Source organism: Coregonus lavaretus, assembly GCF_964263955.1.
Source record: "Coregonus lavaretus genome assembly, chromosome: 24".
Classification (NCBI taxonomy): Eukaryota; Metazoa; Chordata; class Actinopteri; order Salmoniformes; family Salmonidae; genus Coregonus; species Coregonus lavaretus.
In genome coordinates, this window is record NC_140011.1 from 11,950,553 (window position 1) to 11,978,229 (window position 27,677).

General features: G+C 42.1%; 1 pseudogene across 1 annotated transcript in view; it reads right to left on the reverse strand.

The window, feature by feature from the left end:
- Positions 1–18,251: 18,251 nt before the first annotated feature.
- The window catches only part of LOC311100303 (substance-P receptor-like), a 24,037-nt pseudogene continuing 14,611 nt past the window's right edge, over positions 18,252–27,677 (reverse strand). Inside the window, exons 4-7 of the transcript in view lie at positions 19,384–19,534; positions 18,753–18,958; positions 18,533–18,635; positions 18,252–18,454 (exon numbers count right to left, since the gene is read on the reverse strand). The product of the transcript in view is annotated as a substance-P receptor-like (transcript). The remainder of the gene's footprint in view (positions 18,455–18,532; positions 18,636–18,752; positions 18,959–19,383; positions 19,535–27,677) is intronic.

A 27,677-nucleotide genomic window follows, 5' to 3' on the forward strand; every position in this document is an offset into this window, starting at 1 on the left:
TGGATAGCTGTTTGAGATTGTCTGCTTTGGGGAGAGTGAACATTCCCACTCAACTGGATGAGGGATACAGGCTAGCTGTCCGCCGCCACAACGATGAGGTTAGTGTTGATAATCACAAGTTTACTGGAGAACTGAAACTGACAAGGCTGACAAGATAGGACCCTTTTGTCCATTGTTATTGGATAGGAACAGAACTTATAACCAGCTCCTGACCTAAATAGATCTTAGCACAACATTTGACTCAACATATCATATTCCATATTCACTATAACAAATATATTTACTACGACATTAGCAAGAACCGCCACATCCTCAGCCGGCTAATCCAGTGTGTGAAGTTTTGCGGAGTGTTTGAGTTAGCTTTGCGAGGCAAAGATGAAACTGAGGGCTCCACCAACCCTGGTAAGCCAACACTTTTGAGATCAGTCAATAAATGCTTCTGGTATTGACTTATATGCTGCCCCTGTCTTCATGTTGTTGCTGGACATATCTTTTTTAAAATGTGTGTAGGTCACCTAAATCATCAGAAAAATTGCCCCCCCTGAGAATTTTTTCAGGAGCCGCCACTGGTCCTGGAGTGGCCTAGCCAGTCTCCAGACCTGAACCCAATAGAAAATATTTGGAGGGAGCTGAAAGTCCGTATTGCCCAGCGACAGCCCCGAAACCTGAAGGATCTGGAGAAGTTCTGTATGGAGGAGTGGGCCAAAATCCCTGCTGCAGTGTGTGCAAACCTGGTCAAGACCTACAGGAAACGTATGATCTCTGTAATTGCAAACAAAGGTTTCTGTACCAAATATTAAGTTCTGCTTTTCTGATGCATCAAATACTTATGTCATGCAATAAAATGCAAATTAATTACTTAAAAATCATACAATGTGATTTTCTGGATTTTTGTTTTAGATTCCGTCTCTCACAGTTGAAGTGTACCTATGATAAAAATTACAGACCTCTACATGCTTTGTAAGTAGGAAAACCTGCAAAATCGGCAGTGTATCAAATACTTGTTCTCCCCACTGTATATATGTATATATATATATATATATATATATATATATATATATATATATATATAATATAATTATTGTAAAATTAACTCTGTCCATAAGGTGTAGATAGTAATTATAGACCGGAAGTAGAGGCCTGGGCATTGTTGTTCACTAATTTACTCCAAGTAGGGAAAGGATGGTGGGGTTGAAAAGTAATAAAGGGGAGTATATATATATATATAAAAAAAAACATGGGGGATTGGAAGTGATGCAGACAATTACATTGATAGAAGATACAATATATCTGCAATATTAAGCTGATCCATTCCCCCCCCCCCCAAAAAAAAAAAAAATATAAAAAAAAACATTTAAAAAATATTTTTTAAAATAAACTATAAAAAAAAAAAATAATAATAATAATAACAAAAAAAAGAGAGGATGGATCGACCAAATATTTCACTCCAACTTTAGTGCTAAGGCCAGAGGGGCAGCCGTCCTTCTCAGACAAAGCACCCTGTTTGTCTCCTCCAAAGTAATTTTAGATACTAATGGCAGATATGTTATTGTGATGGGGAAATTGTTTAACGTACAGGTTGGTCCTAATTGGGATGACGCAAACATTTTCTCTGACCTCATTGCAACATTGATATTGGGCGGAGATTTCAACTGTGTACTACATCCAAGTCTAGACCGATTCAGACCGAAGCCCAATAATGTAACTTCAAAATCTGGCGCAGTAATCAGCTCACTTCTAGAATCCTATAATTTGTCTGATCCGTGGAGGAGGAGCGATCCCACTGCTAAACAGTACTCTTTTTTCCCCCTCCAGTCCACCCCTCATACTCTAGGATTGACTTTTTCCTGCTGGACAATATAATTATTCCTTTTGTAACTAATAGCCAATATCACAGCATCTTATCTCAGACCATAGCCCTGTCCAGCTAGATATCCGCTTTCCAGACAGTATTGCGTCCCAACGCGCATGGCGATTTGACCAATTACTACTATCATGTAGTGTCTTTAAAAAATATATATCAACTCACATTGATGTCATTTTACAGCTCAACTGCACCCCTGACATGTCTCATTCTACTGTGTGGGAGTCGTTAAAAGCATATATAAGGGGCCACATTATTTCATACACAGCGTATGACAACAAACAGCACACTAAACGCTTATCGGAGCTATCTTAACTCATTCTAGACGTGGACAACAGATATGCCTCTTCTCCGACTCCTGAACTCTACAAAGAGAGACTGCTACTCCAATCGGAATTTGACAACCTTTCCACTAAACAAACCGAGCAGCTTCTGTTAAAGTAGAGGCAGACATTTTATGAACACGGAGAGAAAGCTTGCAAGTTATCTCACCAGCTTCGACAATCCGCTGCTAGCAGCACCACACCTGAAATCTGTATTGCAGCAGATTTAACTTCTACCAATCCCAAAGAAATCAACAATCAATTTAAGCAATTATACTCTGCTCTTTACTAGTCAGAGGCTCTTCCTGACATCTTGTGTGCATGCATTCTAGACAATCTAGGTTTTTGTACTTCCCATTCCCATTTTTCTGCCAAAGTCGATGTTCAAACAACTGGACAGCTGCTATTCCAACTTCATTTGGAATAGGTCAAATCCACGAATAAGAAAGGTATATCTAGAGAGATCTAAGCCCGTAGGCGGGCTGGGCCTTCCCAATTATTTTACACTACTACTGGTCAGCAAATATATCTAAATGTGTTTATTGGTTTTCTACATTCGAAAACAAGGATGGTCCAACTTGGGCCATCATGGAGTTACAGTCAAGCCTTCCAACTTCTCCTGTCTCGCTCCTGTGCTCCCCACTGCCCATGAACCTTGGCACCCATGTTTTGAATCCCATTGTCAAGAACTCCCTTAAAATCTGGTCCCAATTCCGAAATCACTTTAGCCTTAACCAAGCAAGCTGCTTCTCCCAATTAACATCTAAACATACTGAATTTTTCAGACATAACATAGGTACAGCAAATCCCCTTATTGTATGGGACACCTTTAAATGTGCCTTTAGAGGCTATGCAATTCAGTACTCATCTCGAAAACAAAAGCAATTTAGGTCAAAAGAGTCCATACTAACAAAGGAAATAGAAGGTCTAACAGAACAGATAGATGGCGATAAAAGCTGTAAGATAGAGGCTCAGAATAAGTTAGAGGAAAAACAAAAAGAAATGGAGGAACTTATTCAAGAAAGATCAAGTGCAATATATTGTCAAAATAAAGCAAACTGAATGGAATATGGGGAAAAATGCACCAAATTCTTTTTTAATCTTCAACATAGAAATGCTACCAAAAATAATTTACTGAAACTGGTTACAAATGATGGAGTCACTCATGATTCACCAAATTATATTTTGAAGGAGGAAGCAAAGTACTTTAAGCATATGTTTTTGTTTCAGTCGCCTCCATCTGCTCTAACCGAAGCTAATTGTATGGATTTTTTTCTATTGATAATAAACTGACAGCCATACAGAAAGAATCATGTGAAGGTGAAATTACAGAGGAGGAACTTCTGGACGCAATTAAAGACTTTAAGTCCGAAAAAACTCCAGAGTTGGATGGCATACCAGTTGAGGTATACCAAACCTTTTTTGATATACTTAGAGGACCGTTATTAGTATGTTTTAACTACTCCTATGTAAATGGTAGATTATCAGACACTCAAGAAGAAGGTCTGATTTCATTATTACTGAAACAGGATACAAGTGGGAAATATCAAGATCCAGTCCATTAAAAAAATTGGAGGCCCCTTACACTTCAGTGTTGTGAAGCAAATATTCTAGCAAAATGTATAGTGCATATAATTAAAAAGGTATTGTCGGACATTATTCATTCTAATCAGGTTTTTTACATGGACGATACATTGGAGATAATATAAGGCAAGTACTGGAAACAATAGAACACTGAAAAGGCATTTGATAAAGTACGACTGGAGTTTATATATAAATGCCTGGAGCATTTCAATTTTGGAGAATCTTTTATAAAATGGGTTAAAATCATGTATAGAAACCCTAGGTGTAAAATAGTAAATAATGGCTATTTCTCCAAAAGTTTTAAACTGTCAAGAGGAGTAAAACAAGGTTGTCCACTATCGGAATATCTATTTATTATGGCCATCGAAATGTTAGCTATTAAAATCAGATCCAACAATAATATCAAGGGATTAGAAATCCAGGGATTAAAAACAAAGGTGTTATTGTATGCTGATGACTCATGTCTTCTTTTAAATCCACAACTTGAATCCCTCCACAGCCTCATAGAGGATCTACAGTTGAAGTCGGAAGTTTACATACACCTTAGCCAAATACATTTAAACTCAGTTTTTCACAATTCCTGACATTTAATCCTAGTAAAAATGCCCTGTTTTAGGTCACTTAGGATCACCACTTTATTTTAAGAATGTGAAATGTCAGAATAATAGTAGAGAGAATTATTTATTTAAGCTTTTATTTGTTTCATCACATTCCCAGTGGATCAGAAGTTTACATACACTCAATTAGTATTTGGTAGCATTGCCTTTAAATTGTTTAACTTGGGTCAAATGTTTCGGGTAGCCTTCCACAAGCTTCCCACAATAAGTTGGGTGAATTTTGGCCCATTCCTCCTGACAGAGCTGGTGTAACTGAGTCAGGTTTGTAGGCCTCCTTGTTCGCACACGCTTTTTCAGTTCTGCCCACACATTTTCTATAGGATTGAGGTCAGGGCTTTGTGATGGCCACTCCAATACCTTGACTTTGTTGTCCTTAAGCCATTTTGCCACAACTTTGGAAGTATGCTTGGGGTCATTGTCCATTTGGAAGACCCATTTGTGACCAAGCTTTAACTTCCTGACTGATGTCTTGAGATGTTGCTTCAATATATCCACATAATTTTCCTTCCTCATGATGCCATCTATTTTGTGAAGTGCACCAGTCCCTCCTGCAGCAAAGCACCCCCACAGCATGATGGTGCCACCCCGTGCTTCAGGGTTGGGATGGTGTTCTTCGGCTTGCAAGGCACACCCTTTTATGTATGTATGTATGTATGTATGTATGTATGTATGTATGTGTATATATATATATATATATATATATATATATATATATATATATATATATATATATATATATATATATATATATATATATATATACAGTGGGGAAAAAAAGTATTTAGTCAGCCACCAATTGTGCATGTTCTCCCACTTAAAAAGATGAGAGAGGCCTGTAATTTTCATCATAGGTACACGTCAACTATGACAGACAAAATGAGGAAAAAAAATCCAGAAAATCACATTGTAGGATTTTTTATGAATTTATTTGCAAATTATGGTGGAAAATAAGTATTTGATCAATAACAAAAGTTTCTCAATACTTTGTTATATACCCTTTGTTGGCAATGACACAGGTCAAACGTTTTCTGTAAGTCTTCACAAGGTTTTCACACACTGTTGCTGGTATTTTGGCCCATTCCTCCATGCAGATCTCCTCTAGAGCAGTGATGTTTTGGGGCTGTCGCTGGGCAACACGGACTTTCAACTCCCTCCAAAGATTTTCTATGGGGTTGAGATCTGGAGACTAGCTAGGCCACTCCAGGATCTTGAAATGCTTCTTACGAAGCCACTCCTTCGTTGCCAGGGCGGTGTGTTTGGGATCATTGTCATGCTGAAAGACCCAGCCACGTTTCATCTTCAATGCCCTTGCTGATGGAAGGAGGTTTTCCCTCAAAATCTCACAATACCTGGCCCCATTCATTCTTTCCTTTACACGGATCAGTCGTCCTGGTCCCTTTGCAGAAAAACAGCCCCAAAGCATGATGTTTCCACCCCCATGCTTCACAGTAGGTATGGTGTTCTTTGGATGCAACTCAGCATTCTTTGTCCTCCAAACACGACGAGTTGAGTTTTTACCAAAAAGTTCTATTTTGGTTTCATCTGACCATATGACATTCTCCCAATCCTCTTCTGGATCATCCAAATGCACTCTAGCAAACTTCAGACGGGCCTGGACATGTACTGGCTTAAGCAGGGGGACACGTCTGGCACTGCAGGATTTGAGTCCCTGGCGGCGTAGTGTGTTACTGATGGTAGGCTTTGTTACTTTGGTCCCAGCTCTCTGTAGTTCATTCACTAGGTCCCCCCGTGTGGTTATGGGATTTTTGCTCACCGTTCTTGTGATCATTTTGACCCCACGGGGTGAGATCTTGCGTGGAGCCCCAGATCGAGGGAGATTATCAGTGGTCTTGTATGTCTTCCATTTCCTAATAATTGCTCCCACAGTTGATTTCTTCAAACCAAGCTGCTTACCTATTGCAGATTCAGTCTTCCCAGCCTGGTGCAGGTCGACAATTTTGTTTCTGGTGTCCTTTGACAGCTCTTTGGTCTTGGCCATAGTGGAGTTTGGAGTGTTACTGTTTGAGGTTGTGGACAGGTGTCTTTTATACTAATAACAAGTTCAAAAAGGTGCCATTAATACAGGTAACGAGTGGAGGACAGAGGTGCCTCTTAAAGAAGAAGTTACAGGTCTGTGAGAGCCAGAAATCTTGCTTGTTTGTAGGTGACCAAATAGTTATTTTCCACCATAATTTGCAAATAAATTCATAAAAAATCCTACAATGTGATTTTCTGGATATTTTTTTCTCAATTTGTCTGTCATAGTTGACGTGTACCTATGATGAAAATTACAGGCCTCTCTCATCTTTTTAAGTGGGAGAACTTGCACAATTGGTGGCTGACTAAATACTTTTTTCCCCCACTGTATATGCAAATAAATATATATGGGGGATTGGCAGTAATGCAGACAATTACATTGATGGAAGTTACAATCTATCTGCAATATTAAAGCTGATCTACCCCCTAAAAAATAAAACATCTAAACATATTTTCCCAGCATCGCAGATTGACACATAATTCCAGTTCTGGCATAGGAATGGCCTGGTGTTTTTTTTTTACCTATTTGTTGATAACATATTTGTCTCATTTGATACTCTGATGGTTGACCATAATATTCCCAATACCCACTTTTTTAGGTACCTGCAAACTCGCAGCTTTGCTAAAAAACACTTCCCTTCATTTCCACTCGAGCCCACTAAGTGTCCAGTCGAGAGGTGCTTAGATCTTAACCCGTATCTGAAGGGCACAATCTCCAGATAATAAAGTGCATTCGGAAAGTATTCAGACACATTGACTTTTTCCAGATTTTGTTACATTACAGCCTTATTCTAAAACTGATTCAATAAAACAATTTCCTCATCAATCTACACACAATATATATCCCATAATGACAAAGCGAAAACAGGTTTTGATCAATTTTATTTACATAAGTATACAGACCCTTTGCTATGAGCCTCGAAATTGAGCTCAGGTGCATCCTGTTTCCATTGATCATCCTTGAGATGTTTCTACAACTTGATTGGAGTCCACCTGTGGTAAATTCAATTGATTGGACATGATTTGGAAAGGCACACACCTGTCTATATAAGGTCACACAGTTGACAGTGCATGAAAGAGCAAAAACCAAGCCATGAGTTTGAAGGAATTGTCCGTAGAGCTCCGAGACAGGACTGTGTATAGGCACAGATCTGGGGAAGGGTACCAAAACATTTCTGCAGCATTGAAGGTCCCCAAGAACACAGTGGACTCCATCATTCTTAAATGGAAGAAGTTTGGAACCACCAAGGCTCTTCCTAGAGTTGGCCGCCCGGCAAAACTAAGCGATCGGGGGAGAAGGGCCTTGGTCACTCTGACAGAGCTTCAGAGTTCCTCTGTGGAGATGGGAGAACCATCCAGAAGGACAACCATCTCTGCAGAACTATTTTTTATATTTTTTATTAACTCCACCAATCAGGCCTTTATGGTAGAGTGACCAGATGGAAGCCACTCCTCAGTAAAAGGCACATGACAGCCCACTTGGAGTTTGCCAAAAGGCACCTAAAGGACTCTCAGACCATGAGAAACAAGATTCTCTTGTCTGATGAAACCAAGATTGAACTATTTGGCCTGAATGCCAAGTGTCACGTCTGTAGGAAACCTGGCACCATCCCTACGGTGAAGCATTGTGGTGGCAGCATCATGCTGTGGGGATGTTTTTCAGTGGCAGGGACTGGAAGACTAGTCAGGATCAAGGGAAAGATGAACGCAGCAAAGTACAGAGAGATCCTTGATGAAAACCTGCTCCAGAGCGCTCAGGACTTCAGACTGGGGCGAAGGTTCACCTTCCAACAGGACAACGAACCTAAGCACACTGCCAAGACAACGCAGGAGTGGCTTCGGGACAAGTCTCTGAATGTCCTTGAGTGGCCCAGCCAGAGCCCAGACTTGAACCCGATTGAACATCCCTGGAGAGACCTGAAAATAGCTGTGCAGCGACGCTCCCCATCCAAACTTGAGAGGATCTGTAGAGAAGAATGGGAGAAACTCCCCAAATACAGGTGACAAGCTTGTAGTGTCATACCCAAGAAGACTCTAGTCTGTAATCGCTGCCAAAAGTGCTTCAACAAAGTACTGAGTAAAGGGTCTGAATACTTATGTAAATGTCATATTTGATTTTTAAATTTGTAATAAATTTGCACACATTTCTAAAAAACAGTTTTTACTTTGTCATTATGGGGCATTGTGTGTAGATTGATGAGATATATCTATTTTTTAATCCATTTTAGAATAAGGCTGTAACGTAACAAAATGTGGAAAAAGTCAAGGGGTCTGAATACTTTCTGAATGCACTGTATGACATAATATAGAACATTAATCCGCCTTCCTGGGCAAATACAAAATCTGCATGGGAGCAAGACATGGATGGCAAGCTACCCGATGACATATGGCAACATAGTATTGAGCGTATCCAAATCTCTTCATTCAATGTTTTTGCACCGTCTCATTACAGATTGGCAAAGATATTTCCAAATGTTGACCCCAAGTGTTTGAGATGCCGTCAGAGTCCAGCGACTGTGGGACACATGTTTTGGTCATGCCAATCTTTGAGTGGCTTCTGGGACCCCATTTTTTAGGCATTCTCACATATGTGTAATAACACTATTAGTCCCAACCCGTTCACTGCTATTTTTGGAGTACTTCTCCTAGATCAGAATGTTACCACACATTCAATTGCTAGCTCACCGCCTTGTCCACTTTCACAGGAAGTCTGCAAAGCCACCTTCCTTTATGCAGTGGGTTAAGGAGGTGATGTCATCTCTGCCTCTGGAAAAGGTTAGGTACACTGAGGGGGCATGGGTCCAGACAAAAGTTTGACTTAACCTGGTCATACAATACGTGGAGAGCCTGTCTTTTACTTAGTATAACTTGTATATTTTAGTAAGCAGTCATGTCTGTTCTAGTGGCCATATATTGTGCTGAAAATACCGTTTTCTTTCCATTGTTTTTGTTTTGTTTTTGTTTCTATTATTGTCAATTTTTTGGTCTTATTTAATTTACTTTTCTGTGATATCCTTGTACGATGCCTTGGTGGGGTGGGTGGATGGATGGGAAGGAGGGAGGGAGGGAGGGAGGGAGAGAGAGAGGGGTGGATGGGTGGATGGGATGGGTGGGTGGGTGGGTGGGTGGGGTTTCCAATCTGGGTGTAAAGCTTGATTCTATCTCCCTGACAATTTGACAGCCACATCAAACAACTGTGTAAAGCGTCATTCTATCACCTCAAGAACATTGACAAACTCCGTCCCACCCTCACTCACGCTGATGCAGATAAGCTCATCCATGCCTTTATGTCCTCAATGCTGGACTACTGCAACGCACTGTTCATCGGGATCCCTGGCAGGAGTCTCCTGAAGCTCCCATACATCCAGAACAGCGCTGCCAGGATCCTGATGAGAGTACGGAAACACCATCACATCACCCCCATCCTGGCATCTCTGCACAGGCTCCCCATCTCATTCCTGATTGAATTCAAAACCCTCCTGCTGACTTTCCAGTGTATTCATGGCAATACCCCTCCTTATCTCAAAGAACTGCTCTCCCTCCATAACCCCACCCGCACCCTCAGGTCAAGCGATAGCCTGCTCCGCCACGCCCCCAGGACCGAGCTCCGCTCCTTGGGGGATCGGGCTTTCAGTTCGACCGCCACCAGCCTCTGGAAGAACCCCTGGACCACCTGAAGGCACCACAGACTCTGGGCTCCTTTAAAACATACCTTTCTCTTTAGGAAGGCTTTCTGTTGATAGCTGTGCTCCTTGGTGTCCCTTGTAGTGTCAGCTGTGTTCTTTGTGTCAGTTGCCATGTCTAGTTGCCGTGTCTAACTTTTTATTTGATGCATTTTTAGATTATTCTGTATATTGGAAAGCTTCCTGTCTCTCTACAGTACTTTCACTCTGGATAGGAAATTACCTGCAATTTTCTGGCCAGTACGTGTATGTGTGAACACGTAATGGCAAGAAAATTGCAGGTCATTTCCTATAGGCCCTAATGGCATCCAGAGTGAGAGGAGAAGGGAGACAGAAAGCTGTTAATAGCTGAATATTGATCTCATATCAATTTGCCACATATTAAAGCCACACACACACACATGCACACTCACACTCACACACACACACACACACACACACACAGGCTAAAGCAGCTGGGTTCACGTAGAGTAGCTGTAACCATAACAACCTGGCCAACCAGAACAATCCTTTCTCTCTCTGTCACTTTGTCTCTCCTCCCCTCTCTCAGTCACTCTTTCTCTCTGTCTTGGTCTGTCTCTTTCTTTGTCTACCTTGCTTTTGCTCCCACTGCATCTCTCTTTCTCTCTTCCCTCCCTTCCATTCCCTCCCTCTCTGTTCTTAATACCAGTGCTGTCAAACTCTCGTTTGAACACAGAGGAGCAATAAAAAGGATCTGTCATTATTGGATAGGAACACAAAGGAGTTATATGTCAGTTATGTTTCTCTCTCTGATACACACACGCACTAAACACACAGTCAACACACTCATCGTTGCAGAACAGGCAGTCACAGGTGGCTGATGAGGGCTTAAAATAGCCTTATTTGCTATCAATTGAATTGAAATTAAAATGTGGCACGGATTAGATTTATTAGGAACTGATTTAATTCTGGCAGACCTATTATGAGATCAGACTGAAGTTGTTGTTCCTGTGGAGTTCCTCCAGACACCAGAGCCCCATTTATACCTGGTGCTAACATTCATCCTTTGTCCTGATCTTTCTGACCACCTGCGGAAGTAGTCAGGCACACATTGTGTCTGGATATCAATCAAGTGTAAACAGATCTGGATGGATGAACCATTTAAATCATCATTATAATGTTCTCTAAAATAATTGACAGATAGCACCATTGACTTACGGCATCAGTAATTGTCAAAAAATCTAATGTTAAAATGCATGTTATTTTGAAAGAACATCTTTCAAATAATTTGCGAACAGGGAGGCACCATCTAATCTGGTCACAATGCAAACACAGAGACACATTTTAATACAATGTGTAGACGCAACAAACCTTGATCAGATACTGATTGGATCATATTGATTAGATCATGAAACTCACGTTTGTGCAAGGTGTAAAAGAGGCTCTGGTGACACCTGTTGACAGTCAGAGCTCGTCTCAAGTCTAATTTATACCTGGTTCTAACATGCGTCCTTTGTCTTGATCTTATCCACATTCTGATTGTGCCTAAATATTTTGACAGGTGTAGACGATTAAAAGAGGGATTGTGATCTGATTGTGATCAGATCTTCCTGACCACCTCTAGAGGTAGCTGTATCTGGATATCAATAAAGTGTAAACAGATCTGGATCAAACCATTTAAATCATCACTATACCGGCCTCTAAAACCATTGACAGGTAGCATCATTTACTCATGGCATCAATTATCTTAAAATAAATCAATACATATTAGTTTAAAATAATAATTTGCATATAGGGATGCACCAGGAAATATGGTCACAATGCAGACACAGTTAGAGCATTGGGCCAGTTACCGAAAGGTCTCTGGTTTGAATCCCCAAACTGACAAGGTGAAAAATCTGTCGATGTGCTCGTGAGCAACCCTAATTGCTCCTGTAAGTCGATCTGGATAAGAGCATCTGCTAAATGACTAATATGTCAATATTGATCAGATCACAAAACCCACATATTAGCGCAAGGTGTAAATGAGGCTTAAGTTAACTTTCCTCAGGTTACTCAGGTACCTTATTCCCTATATAGTGCTCTAATTTTGAAGTTAAAGTTTTCTGATCAGACAGGCTGTTTACAGCATCTCCCCAGGCAGACAGCGGGTCCTCCTTTTGAATGGATTGTCCTGCAGGCTGTCTGTCGAGACAGACACTTAGAGAAAGTGAACTTCCCATTTAGAAATGTCCTAGTTAACTTTCCTCATGTTATCCAACATATATTATACACTACTTTAGGAGTAAAGTTTTCTGTATCATAAATACGTAAATTTTGTGTGTATCAGCAGCATTCTTCAGATAGTTCACAACTTTGACAGAAGGAAGTCTGGCTACTGTTTGATGCAGTAAATAATGTGTATTCATACTACAGACAGGTAGCAAAATATAATGGTCACAATTTCATTCAATACACCACAAATATGAACACCGTAAAGCTCTTGGCAACATCTTTTGATGCACGACAAAACCAAATATGGATACAGCTGTATATTCAGTACATAGTCACGATAACATAACATAACTCCTAAAAATGTTTCACTTTTCATGTTCATTTATATAAACACACTCAATAAGAATAAATAACAGTGACTATACGTTATAAAAAGTATTGTGTTATGACAATTATGGAGGACATAATATTCTCAGTTCTTCAGGTAAATCAGTTTAAATAGTTTGTTGACCTTCTAAATAAAATAGTGACAATCATGCGTCAATCGCACTATGCTACTTATCGTCATGTACTCAATACACAAAGATACCTGAACCAATAGGCATAACAATGAGGTCTTTGTGTGTGTGTGTGTGTGTGTGTGTGTGTGTGTGTGTGTGTGTGTGTGTGTGTGTGTGTGTGTGTGTGTGTGTGTGTGTGTGTGTGTGTGTGTGTGTGTGTGTGTGTGTGTGTGTGTGTGTGTGTGTGTGTGCACCCCTGTTCTGCCAGACACACACACGCTGTAGGAAAGGAGCAGGTGCAGTCAGGTGTTCAAAGCAAATCACAGACACACACACACACACAGATCTGGGCATTGGGTGGCACTTGGCATGTCATACCTGGCTGTGATAGATGTCTTCGACCAACACACAGAGGGACCACAGTCCCTACCCTCACAGCTGTGGCAGAGACTTCCAGTGCCAGTGTTTGTGTCAACCAAGCATATATATACAGTACATACCTACTGTTCATGACACATACACACATGAAAGCATAGACACATACTAAGGGGGTTACTGCCCTAACATTGTATATCAATAAAAATAACTCACATACACACAATTTTATCTCTGCACATTTAGGGTAAGCCTACCTATTAAGCCCACCTACCTATTAAGCCCACCTACCTATTAAGCCCACTTCCATCTTTGGATTCAATTAAAAAACTAGTTTTATTCTAAGGCAATCAGATGTTTTATTATGAAGTTATTGAAAGGTACGTGTAAGTTCCCACAAGTGGACAATTTCAAAACGGATTAAAATAAACGTACATTTTTAAATACATTTTGTCATATTACTGTTAAATTAACCCTGCATTGTTATACATACAGTGGGGGAAAAAAGTATTTAGTCAGCCACCAATTGTGCAAGTTCTCCCAGTTAAAAAGATGAGAGAGGCCTGTAATTTTCATCATAGGTACACGTCAACTATGACAGACAAATTGAGAAAAAAAATCCAGAAAATCACATTGTAGGATTTTTAATGAATTTATTTGCAAATTATGGTGGAAAATAAGTATTTGGTCACCTACAAACAAGCAAGATTTCTGGCTCTCACAGACCTGTAACTTCTTCTTTAAGAGGCTCCTCTGGCCTCCACTCGTTACCTGTATTAATGGCACCTGTTTGAACTTGTTATCAGTATAAAAGACACCTGTCCACAACCTCAAACAGTCACACTCCAAACTCCACTATGGCCAATACCAAAGAGCTGTCAAAGGACACCAGAAACAAAATTGTAGACCTGCACCAGGCTGGGAAGACTGAATCTGCAATAGGTAAGCAGCTTGGTTTGAAGAAATCAACTGTGGGAGCAATTATTAGGAAATGGAAGACATACAAGACCACTGATAATCTCCCTCGATCTGGGGCTCCACGCAAGATCTCACCCCGTGGGGTCAAAATGATCACAAGAACGGTGAGCAAAAATCCCAGAACCACACAGGGGGACCTAGTGAATGACCTGCAGAGAGCTGGGACCAAAGTAACAAAGCCTACCATCAGTAACACACTACGCCGCCAGGGACTCAAATCCTGCAGTGCCAGACGTGTCCCCCTGCTTAAGCCAGTACATGTCCAGGCCCGTCTGAAGTTTGCTAGAGTGCATTTGGATGATCCAGAAGAGGATTGGGAGAATGTCATATGGTCAGATGAAACCAAAATAGAACTTTTTGGTAAAAACTCAACTCGTCGTGTTTGGAGGACAAAGAATGCTGAGTTGCATCCAAATAACACCATACCTACTGTGAAGCATGGGGGTGGATACATCATGCTTTGGGGCTGTTTTTCTGCAAAGGGACCAGGACGACTGATCCGTGTAAAGGAAAGAATGAATGGGGCCATGTATCGTGAGATTTTGAGTGAAAACCTCCTTCCATCAGCAAGGGCATTGAAGATGAAACGTGGCTGGGTCTTTCAGCATGACAATGATCCCAAACACACCGCCCGGGCAACGAAGGAGTGGCTTCGTAAGAAGCATTTCAAGGTCCTGGAGTGGCCTAGCCAGTCTCCAGATCTCAACCCCATAGAAAATCTTTGGAGGGAGTTGAAAGTCCGTGTTGCCCAGCGACAGCCCCAAAACATCACTGCTCTAGAGGAGATCTGCATGGAGGAATGGCCCAAAATACCAGAAAACGTTTGACCTGTGTCATTGCCAACAAAGGGTATATAACAAAATATTGAGAAACTTTTGTTATTGACCAAATACTTATTTTCCACCATAATTTGCAAATAAATTCATAAAAAATCCTACAATGTGATTTTCTGGATTTGTTTTTCTCAATTTGTCTGTCATAGTTGACGTGTACCTATGATGAAAATTACAGGCCTCTCTCATCTTTTTAAGTGGGAGAACTTGCACAATTGGTGGCTGACTAAATACTTTTTTCCCCCACTGTATACACCAGTGGCGGTTGGTGCCGTTTAAGATGAGGGAGGATGATAAATTTTTTTATGAGCATGGCCTTATTTCTATTACAGCATATTGGATTACTGTCATTCATATTCCATTCACCCAACTAAATGATAGGTTTAGGCTACTACATGATACTCAACATTTTCCTGTACCCATCATGAGGTTGCTACAACCTAGCCTATGAATGAAAGTTTACAATGTAGGTGCACAGGTTGAGAGAATTTGTAGTAATCAAGGTGACAGACAGTGACACATTCGATAAATACCGCCTTGCACACTCTTGCCTGCATCTAACTGATCTAGGTTGTAATCATTAGTCCAACAGTTAAATATGTGAGTTTCTATCGAACAAATTCAGGTATGTTTATGCACGTTTCGTTACGTTTGCTACAGTTTAAGAAACGTTTTTCAACAGAATCGGCGACAGGAATACACCCCTGATCACACGCAAACACAGTTCACTTTCATAATAGCAACATAAAAACAGCCTGATCACATTGCTCGTTGTATATATCATTCCTTCTCGCAACTATGTACGCGTTCTCCTCCTCTCACCTTTTCCCTTTGCTTGTGGACTTCAGTGCACAACACATCAGCTGTCTGTAAACAGGCGAAAAAACCTTTACAAGCCAAACCTTCATATCATGACCGCTAACTGCTACACACAGCCTACATCGTTGTCCTGTCATAGTCAACATAGATACTAGAACTAACGCATTGGTAAACCTGCTACAATCATGCAGTACAGTGTAGTCAGAAAGCAGTTTAGCAGTTACACCGGCAGGCCCCGGTGGCAATAAATTCATAAAACCAAAAGCTTACCTTGACTTGGAAGAGTGTCAGTGTTGGATAGCAATAGCCAGCTAGCTAACATAGCATCCCTCTCTGTTTGAGTCAGGTGTTTCAGTAGGCTAAACTAGCTAGCTGCATTCACTAGCTAAGTGAAAGTTTAAAAAAATAAAATAATCTCTCTCTCTCGCTCTCGCTCCCTGCTCCATACTCTCTGTGTGGACAGATGAGGTAATATAGAGGGCTTAGGAAGGCGAAAGAGGGAGAGCAGTCTGTTTCTCTCCACCTCTCCTTTACCTTTCCACTGACCACTCTCACTCTATGATACCTCCTCTCTTTCTCTCCTCTGTTGTTCTCTTCTCCTTACCTTTCTGTGTCTCCATTTTCCCTCCCTCCTTCCTCTCCTCTCTTTTTTTTCTTTTCTTTTTTTTTTCTTTTTCGGGGGGATGGATCAGCTTAATATTGCTGATCCATCCTCTCCTCTATGTGTGTCCCCCTCTCTTTTCTGCCCTGTCTATATATACACTATATGTACAAAAGTATGTGGATACCCCTTCAAATTAGTGGATTCGGCTATTTCAGCCACACCCGTTGCTGACATGTGCATAAAATCGAGCACACAGCCATGCAATCTCCATAGATAAAACATTGGCAGTAGAATGGCCTTACTGAAAAGCTCAGTGACTTTCCAACAAGTCAGTTCATCAAATTTCTGCCCTTCTAGATCTGCCCCGGTCAACTGTAAGTGCTGTTATTGTGAAGTGGAAATGTCTAGGAGCAACAAGGCCACATAAGGTCACAGAACGAGACCCCAGAGTCCTGAAGCACATAGAGCGTAAAAATTATCTGTCCTCGGTTGCAACACTCACTACCGAGTTCCAAACTGCCTCTGGAAGCAACGTCAGCACAATAACTTTTCGTCAGGAGCTTCATGAAATGGGTTTCCATGGCCGAGCAGCAGCACAGAAGCCTAAGATCACCATGCACAATGCCAAGCATCGGCTGGATTGGTGTAAAGCTCACCGCCATTTGACTCTGGAGCAGTGGCAACGCATTGTCTGGAGTGATGAATCACGCTTCACCATCTGGCAGTACGACGGACGAATCTTGGGTTTGGCGGATGCCAGAAGAACGCTACCTGCCCCAATGCATAGTGCCAACTGTAAAGTTTGGTGAAGGAGGAATAATGGTCTTTATGCTGTTTTTAATGGTTTGGGCTAGGCTCCTTAGTTCCAGTGAAGGACAATCTTAAAGCTACAGCATACAATGACATTCTAGACAACTATGTGCTTCCAACTTTGTGGCAACAGTTTGGGGAAGGCCCTTTCCTGTTTCAGCATGACAATGCTCCCGTGCACAAAGCGAGGTCCATACAGAAATTGATCGTCGAGATCGGTGTGGAAGAACTCAACTGGCCTGGACAGAGCCCTGACCTCAACCCCATCGAACACCTTTGGGATGAATTGGAACGCCGGTTGCGAGCCAGGCCTAATCGTCCAACATCAGTGCCCGACCTCACTAATGCTCTTGTGGCTTAATGGAAGCAGGTCCCCGCAGCAATGTTCCAACATCTAGTGGAAAGCCTTCCAATAAGAGTGGAGGCTGTTATAGCGGCAAAGGGGGGACCAACTCCATATTAATGCCCATGATTTTGGAATGAGATGTGTCCACATACTTTTGGTCATGTAGTGTATCTGCCCTGTGCTCTGACCAGGCAGAGTACTGCTCCTCACATTGTCGGCTTTTAGCAGTAATCCCTGACAACAGGTGCTGGGCCAACACACATCACCTCGCAGAAATCCACACACACACACGCTATTTTCTTTTCTTAGCGAGTGACCTGTGGCTGCTGTTGTTACTAGGGAAAGTGGTGGTCTGAGTGTTCCAAACACAGCCCTATGGTTCTGGAATGCAGGGGGGTGTGGCAGGGGGTACACAGGGACAGGGTGGTGAACGATGGAAAAAATCCTTATGAGCTCCCCACTTGGCCTGGTCAGATATACTAGACAAGGAGAATATAACTACAGGTTGAAGTGCACAAAACCATGTCTGCCTACAGAAGTGTTCTAGATGCTAGTCCTGTTTAATACTTCTTAGTGAACTAGTTGGTAGTGCAAAGTGTACTAGACAAGGAGAATAGTGCACTAGAACAGGTGTAGTGCACTAAACCACATCTACCTACAGAAATGTTTCAGACAATTGTCCAGTTAGGTGTTTATTAAGCTATTAATCCATGTTGTGTCTGCCGTTAAAAAAACAGGGCTGTCGGGGGTGTTGGGGTCTGATCGTGAGTCATTGGAGGTGAGCTCCAGGGTTGTCTGGCTGATAGGGGGGCAAGCTGGCAGCTCGGCCCCACAGCGCTACTCCTCAGTGGGCTGCAGAACAGTCGACACACTGGTCTCCATCCGGCTGGCCCGGTACACACTCACCTGGAAACAGAGATAATGGAGACCAAGTTTATACACAAATTCATACACATACAAAGTAGACAGAATTTAAACACAGACCTGAGTTTGTAGGTAGCTGGTGGACTTGAGTTCCAGTCCCTCGTATGAGCCTGCAGGAACACACGGACACCAACAGAACGCCTGCTGAAAGCCTGCTCTGAACCTAGAGAGAGATAAATATACGTATAGAGACAGACAGAGGAACAAAGAGACAAATGGGACCATCTCATTGCCACCCACAGGACGGTGCGTGCATGTCTGTACATGTACGCAAACCCACCTATCGTTGAGACAACAGTAGATGATAGGGTTGTACATGGTGGAGCTCATGGCCAGCCACATGACAGCCAGGTAGACCTGTTGGATGTAGCGCCACTCAAACAGCTGCATGGGGTCAGGGTGGAACTGCTGGAGAAGGAAGTAGATGTGGTATGGCAGCCAGCACACTGCAAACGTACACACCACCACGATCATCATCTTCACTACCTGAGTGAGGGAGGTAGAGAATTGAAAGCAATTTAGGGATTTGCCTGAGAATATTCACTTAAGAGGTTCCCTGCTGTGTGCGTGTAGGCGTACGTCGATCATCATGCACAATCATCATCTTCACTACATAGAGAGAGTGGAGGGGGGAGGGAGGGAGGGAGAGAGGGAAAGGGAGGAAGGGAGAAAGAGAGAGAGAAAAGGAGTGGGAGATGAAAGCAATTTAGTAATTTGCCTAAGAATATTCACTTAAGAGGTTCCCTGCTGTGTGTGTGTGTGTGTGTGTGTGTGTGTGTGTGTGTGTGTGTGTGTGTGTGTGTGTGTGTGTGTGTGTGTGTATGCCTGCATGAGTGTGTGTGTACATAAGTGTGTTATGTCTGTGTGGGTGATTGTGTGTGTACATAAGTGTGTTATGTCTGTGTGTGTACCTTGCGTTTGGCGATGAGCTGTTCTCGGTAGCGGTGGGTGGAGTCTCCAGGGATAGTCCCCGCCCACAGGGACAAGCCCACCGCCAGGTAGGCACATCCCATTATGCACAGCGGCAGGAAATAGTACAGCAACACCACAGACACATAGTACCTACACACATAGAGAGTTAGTTAGACACACACACACACAAATCTGTCGATGTGCCCTTGAGCAAGGCACGTAACCCTAATGGCTCCAGTGTCGCCGTTGATATTAGCCGACCCTGGCCATGACCACAATCTCCGAGGGTGTCTCAGGGAGAGTGGGATATGCAAACACATTTCCAATTCATACATGCGTATTAATGCACACTTATACAAATATAGCCACCCACCAAATTATTACACACACTAATGAGATTGTTGGACAGGAATGTCACTCAGGTGTAGTCTAGTAGAACACATAGTTCTGAATTGCTTCCTTATCTCTACCTCTGCCTGTACACACACACACACACACACACACACACACACACGTCTGCTGATTCCTTATCAGTCTCGCTACAGGGAGTAGCGGCCCAGAAGATCAGCTCTCACTGAAAGATGCATGAAATCAATTAACTGAGAGCAGGAGAGGAGAGGGGGAGGGAAGAGGAAGAGGGAGGAGGAAAGGTAATGAGGAAGAGGAAGGAGGAAAGAAAAAGAGGATTAATCAACCCCTAACCCCTAACTTCTACCATCAGACTAACTACAGGGACTCAGCTGTTTATAGAAATGACTTCAATCCCTTCATCACCTGAGACTAATGGAGATACTAAATAACATACACACACATATTCATGAGAGAGGGGGAGAGAGGGAGGGCAGGTGGAGAGTCAGAAAAACAGCAAGAACAAGCGAGAAAGAGAGAGAGAGGCAGAAAAAGTGGGGACAGAAGAGAGAGAGAACTGTGAAAAGAGTGAGGCCGGGATTCAATCCGATCGCGGGTTACAGGCATTGGGGCTTTTAAAGGCAATTTCCGACTGAGCCAACATACGCAGCGTTTACCGTGAATGGGATGTCCACGAACGCCGGGAACATTTCCTTTAGAAGTGGAAATGCTTATAACCCGCAATCGGATTGAATCCCAGCCTGAGATAGCTAGGAAAAAGCCAGGACCATGTGCATCCACATGCACGTGTGTGTGTTTAGGAACTATAAAATCAATAACGTCAGGTAATTAGTAGAGTAAATTCTGTGTGAAGAGTTTTTTAATAGCTAAACAAACCACTTTGTGGTTCTTGGGCAATTGACAAGTGAAAAAAATTCAAGTTAATGAATTAACATTTAAATACATTTTTATATTCACATAAGTGTTGTCTATGAACTAATGGTAGCCTAGCGGTTGAGAGTGTTGGACCAGTAACTGAAAGGTTGCTTGTTCGAATCCCCTAATTGCTCCTGTAAGTCACTCTGGATAAGAGCGTCTGCTAAATGACTAAAATGTAACCAATGACAGTTGAAAACTGAAATTATGTGTTTAATTCAATTTTTAAACAAGATCCCCATGTTAAGTCCTGTGAAAATGTCATAGGCCTAACGGTGCAAGCTATGTTTATTATCTTCTGTAAATTTCTCACAAATTATATTCTTTATGATAATTTAGAGCAGGGCTCTCCAATCCTGGAGAGCTACCATCCTGTAGGTTTTCGCTTCATCCAGCCCAAATCTAGTGCACCTGATACTAATAATTAGCTAGTTGATGAGCTGAATCAGGTTAATTACAACTGGGGTTGGAGTGAAAACCTACAGGAGGGTAGCTCTCCAGGAATAGGGTTAGAGAGACATATTTTGAATAGGGTTAGAGAGACATATATATAGGGTTAGAGAGACATATTTTGACAAAGTTGCAAAGGATATGGAGAGAGAAGTGTGTTTTGCCTGGCCATATTGTTGACAAAAAAGGCTTCCAAAAAAGTAAATGAATCCATAAAAAGATAGGTGCTGCTGATAATACTGCCACCGTCATCGAGACAGAGGAGATGTACATACACTATATATACAAAAGTATGTGGACACCCCTTCAAATTAGTGGATTTGGCTATTTCAGCCACACCTGTTGCTGAAAGGTGCATAAAATCGAGCACACAGCCACGCAATCTCCATAGAGAAACATTTGCAGCAGAATGGCCTTACTTAAGAGCTCAGTGACTTTCAACGTGGCACCGTCATAGGATGCTACCTTTCCAACAAGTCAGGTCGTCAAATTGCTGCACAGCTAGAGCTGCCCCGCTCAACTGTAAGTGCTGTTATTGTGAAGTGGAAACGTATAGGAGCAACAACGGCTCAGACGCGAAGTGGTAGGCCACACAAGCTCACAGAACGGGACCACCGAGTGCTGAAGCGCGTAGCGTGTAAAAATAGTCTGTCCTCGGTTGCAACACTCACTACCGAGTTCCAAACTGCCTCTGGAAGCAACATCAGCACAATAACTGTTTGTCGGGAGCTTCATTAAATGGGATTCCATGGCCAAGCAGCCGCACATAATCCTAAAATCACCATGCGCAATGCCAAGCGTCGACTGGAGTGGTGTAAAGCTCGCCGCCATTGGACTCTGGAGCAGTGGAAACGCATTCTCTGGAGTAATGAATCACGCTTCACCATCTGGCAGTCCGACGTACGAATATGGGTTTGGTAGATACCCGGAGGACGCTATCTGCCCCAATGCATAGTGCCAACTGTAAAGTTTGGTGGAGGAAGAATAATGGTCTGGGGCAGTTTTTCATGGTTCGGGCTAGGCCCCTTAGTTCCAGTGAAGGGAAATCTTAACGCTACAGCATACAATTACATTTTAGACAATTCTGTGCTTCCAACTTTGTGGCAACAGTTTGGGGAAGGCCCTTTCCTAATTCAGCATGCATGACAATGCCCCCGTGCACAAAGCGAGGTCCATACAGAAATGGTTTGTCGAGATTGGTGTGGAAGAACTTGACTGGCCTGCACAGAGCTTTGACCTCAGACTTGCCTCTGCCTGGGGCCTCCAAATCACAAAATCAGCCCCTGGTGTCTGGAAATCTTACAAGTGTAGACTAATCTGGACAGCGAAACCATTTCAAATCATCATGATCCTGCCTTCTAAAATCATTGACAGGTGGCACCATTGAGTTATGGCATCAATATGTCTTAAAAATATATACAGTACCAGTCAAAAGTTTGGACACACCTACTAATTCAAGGGTTTTTCTTTATTTTTACTATTTCCTACATTGTAGAATAATAGTGAAAGCATCAAAACTATGAAATAACACATATGGAATCATGTAGTAACCAAAAAAGTATTTTATATTTGAGATTCTTCAAAGTAGCCACCCTTTGACTTGATGACAGCTTTGCACACTCTTGGCATTCTCTCAACTAGCTTCATGAGGTAGTCACTTGGAATGCATTTCAATTAACAGGTGTGCCATGTTAAAAGTTAATTTGTGGAATTTCTTTCCTTCTTAATGCATTTGAGCCAATCAGTTGTGTCGTGACAAGGTAGCGGTGGTATACAGAAGATAACCCTATTTGGTAAAAGACCAAGTCCATATTATGGCAAGAACAGCTCAAATAAGCAAAGAGAAACGACAGTTCATCATTACTTTAAGACATGAAGGTCAGTCAATACGGAAAATGTCAAGAACTTTGAAAGTTTCTTCAAGTGCAGTCGCAAAATACATCAAGCGCTATGATGAAACTGGCTCTCATGGGGACCGCCACAGGAAAGGAAGACCCAAAGTTACCTCTGCTGCAGAGGGTAAGTTCATTAGAGTTAACTGCACCTCAGATTGCAGCCCGAATAAATGCTTCACAGAGTTCAAGTAACAGACACATCTCAACATCAACTGTTCAGAGGAGACTGCATGAATCAGGCCTTCATGGTCGAATTGGTGCAAAGAAACCACTACTAAAGGACACCAATAAGAGGAAGAGACTTGCTTGGGCCAAGAAACACGAGCAATGGACATTAGACCGTTGGAAATCTGTCCTTTGGTCTGAATTTGAGATGTTTGGTTTCAACCGCCGTGTCTTTGTGAGAAGCAGAGTAGGTGAACAGATGATCTCCGCATGTGTGGTTCCCACCGTGAAGCATGGAGGAGGAGGTGTGATGGTGTGGGGGTGCTTTGCTGGTGACACTGTCAGTGACTTATTTAGGATTTATTTAGAATTCAAGGCACACTTAACAGTAAAAATAAAGAAAAACCCTTGAATGAGTAGCTGTGTCCAAACTTTTGACTGGTACTGTATATAATTATATATACAGTACCAGTCAAAAGTTTCGACACACCCACTCATTCAAGGGTTGTTCTTTACTTTTACTATTTTCTACATTGTAGAATAATAATGAAGACTTCAAAACTATGAAATAACACATATGGAATCATGTAGTTACCAAAAAAGTGGTAGCTCAATTGGTAGAGCATGGCGCTTGTAACGCCAGGGTAGTGGGTTCGATCCCCGGGACCACCCATACGTAAAAATGTATGCACACATGACTAAGTCGCTTTGGATAAAAGCGTCTGCTAAATGGCATATTATATTATATTATATTATATTTGCGATTCTTCAAATAGCCATCATTTGCCTTGATGACAGCTTTGCACACTCTTGGCAAAACATTTTGCCTTCAGAACAGCCTCATTTCATCGGTGCATGGACTGCCACTTGCAAAACATTTTGCCTTCAGAACAGCCTAATTTCATCGGTGCATGGACTGCCACTAGCACAGTCAGTGTATTCAGCTTAGTTTTCCCCACTGAAACCGTGTCTGTGCCTCGATCTAGGTCGGAAAAATCTAAACATGGCAGTGTTCGCCTTAGCAATCTCACTGGAATAAAGACCTGTTCCATGCCTGTCATTTTTTAAAGAGACTGTGATCATACCTCACAACTCAAAATAGGACTACTTAATGTTAGATCCCTCACTTCCAAGGCAGTCATTGAACTAATCACTGATCATAAACTTGATGCGATTGGCCTGACTGAAACATGGCTTAAACCTGATTAATTTACTGAGTTAAAATGAGGCCTCTCCTCCTGGTTACACTAGTGACCATATCCCTGCGCATCCCGCAAAGGCGGAGGTGTTGCTAACATTTTTGACAGCCAATTTCAATTAATGAACAATATGTGCTTTTTTGTCTTTTGAGGTTCTAGTCATGAAATCTACTGTATGCAGCCTACCCAATCACTTTTTATAGCTACTGTTTACAGGCCTCATGGGCCGTATACAGCGTTCCTCACTGAGTTCCCTGAATTCCAATCGGACCTTGTAGTCATGGCAGATAATATTCACAGTTTTGGTGACTTCAATATTCACATGGAGAACTCCACAGACCCACATTTATAAAGGCTTTCGGAGCCATCATCGACTCAGTGGGTTTTATCCAACATGTCTCGGGACCTACACATTGCCACAATCATACCCTGGATTTGGTTTTGTCCCGTGGAATAGATATTGTGGATCACTATTGTTTTCACTATGTATGCTACCTCTTGGTGATGTCATTCGGAAACACAATGTCATCTTCGTAACATTGCAAAAATCAGAAACCCTTTGTCCAAATTTGATGCAGAAAAGCTAATCCATGCTTTTGATCATATTACCCCATATTACACTGGCTTCCTGTTAAGGCTAGGGCTGATTTCAAGATTTTACTGCTAACCTACAAAGCATTACATGGACTTGCTCCTACCTATCTCGCTGATTTGGTTCTGCCGTACATACCTACATGCACATTGTTCCTAGAATTTCTAAGAAAACAGCTGGAGGCAGGGCTTTCTCCTATAGAGCTCTATTTTTATGGAATGGTCTGCCGATCCATTTGAGAGACGCAGACTCAGTCTCAACCTTTAAGTCTGTACTGAATCTCATCTCTTCAGTAGGTACTATGATTGAGTGTAGTCTGGCCCAGGGGTGTGAAGGCAAACGGCAAGGCACTGGAGTGACGAACTACCCTTGCTGTCTCTGCATGGCCGGCTCTCCTATCTCCACTGGGATATTCTGCCTCTGACCCTGTTACAGGGGCTGAGTCACTGGCTTGCTCGCGTTCTTCCATCCTTCCTGTCCTCGGGCTTGTGCGATGGGGAGATCTTCGTGGGCTAGTTAGTGGCCTGTTGATATCCCTTTAGTGCTTCAGGACTACCTGGCACGACGACTCCTGGCTGTCTCAACCTCTAAATGCTCGGATATGAAAAGCCAACTGACACCCTTTACAACCACTGTGATTATTATTTGACCCTGCTGGTCTTCTATGAATGTTTAAACATCTTGAAGAACGATCTGGCCTTAATAGCCATGTACTCTTATGATCTTCACCCGGCACAGCCAGAAGTGGACTGGTCACTCCTCAGAGCCTGGTTCCTCTAGGTTTCTTCCTAGGTTCCTGCCTTTCTAGTGAGTTTTTCCTAGCCACTGTGCCTCTACATCTGCATTGCTTTCTTTCTGGGGTTTTAGGATCGGTTTCTGTATAAGCACTTTATGACACCTGTGTTTAAAAAGGGCTCTATAAATACATTTGATTGATTGATACACACGGGAAACTGTTGAGCGTGAAAAACTCAGCAGCGTTGCAGTTCTTGACACAAACCGGTGCGCCTGGCACCTACTACCATACCCCCGTTCATAGGCCCTTAAATATTTTGTCTTGCCTATTCACCCTCTGAATGGCACATATACACAATTCATGTCTCAATTGTCTCAAGGCTTAGAAATCAATGGGCTAAATCAGGGTCACACAGAGTGTTTCTTGGTAGTCTTAAACACATCTACTTTGAAACAAAAGTATATACCTGACACACATGGTTATGGGCTTAAATAAAATAAGACACCTGTACCATATCAGATATATAGTTGAAATGTATTCAATTTAGAGTTTGCATCCCAATATTACACTTTATACACACATCACAGAAGACTGAAATATAACCAAACTGTTTGATATAGAAACACCGGATTTTCGGCAGGTTTTTTGAAGTAATGTTTATTAATTATGATAAATATGAATAACATTCCACCCATGTAGCCACTAGAGGGCGATTCGGTCATTTGACAGCAGGAAAGGGTTTTAATTACCCTGTCTCCTTCATTTAGAAACCTTATTTAAATGCAGGTAAATGCATAATCTTGTTGTTGAAACATTTTATTGCAGATTACCCTACACTATTGACTGACACATGTCGTCAGCTCCTCTGACACTGGCCTTCTCACCATCCCTCGCATCACACTCTGCTCCATGGGAGACTGGGCTTTTTGCTGTGCAGCTCTTCAACTCTGGAACTCTCTCCCTCTCCATGTCAGAACCTCACAATCCATACACATATTCAAGTCCACACTAAAGACACACCTGTTCACACAGGCTTACCCGGATTCTCTGTTGTCTTAGCGTTTATCCTCTGTCTAGTTCACTTCCCTGGTTAGTCTGGCATCATGTTTAGTGTACTTTAAATACTTACTTATTTTAATATGTGATTTTATTGCTTTTTATCCTGCAGATGTTCTTGTGTATGTAAAGTGACTTTGGAGGTTGTGAAAATCGCTTAAAATTAAATGTATTATTATTATCATTATTATTAGTAGTAGTAGTAGTAGTAGTAGTATTAGTATTATTATCTATCAGCTGATCCTACATGAACTGGCTAGGGATAGAGGCTATTGCATGCATTTTCCCATTTGTTTGTAGGCCCAAGCACAGAGGAGATAGGAGCACTGAGGGTTCTGGCCAATTTCCAACCCTGAGCATAGCTAGCTAGAAAGCTATTTAGCAAACCAGCTACAAAACATTATCTAATAAGCAAGCAGGTAGACCCCTTTCCTGCAGTCAAATGACCAAATCGCCCTCCAGTGGCCTCATGGGTGGAATATTATTAATATTTGTCATAATTTCATAATGAATAAACATTTTTTTTTTTAAACAGCTATCGAAGTTGATAATGTGTCATCTAAATTCTCAGTAGGTCTGTCACTGCAAGTTATCTCGTCCCCTCTTCTATTTACCTGGCTATGCAAATGAATTGACATAGGGTGTGTTCGTAAATTCCCTCTGGAGTGCCAGAGTGCACTCAGAGTGTGCTCTGGGTGTTCGTCAATTCAGAGCATTGTCAGATTGTCCGTTTGTAACTTCAGAGCATTTCGCTCTCGGTGCGTTCAGCTCTGGCCAAGGAGTAGGGTTGATCCAAGCGTTCTGACCTCACAACGGCAGTCAAACACCCAAGCTAACTTGCTAAAGTTGGCTAGCTTGCTAGCTACTTCCAGACACAAATGAGAGAACACCTCACTCTGACCATTTTACTCACCCT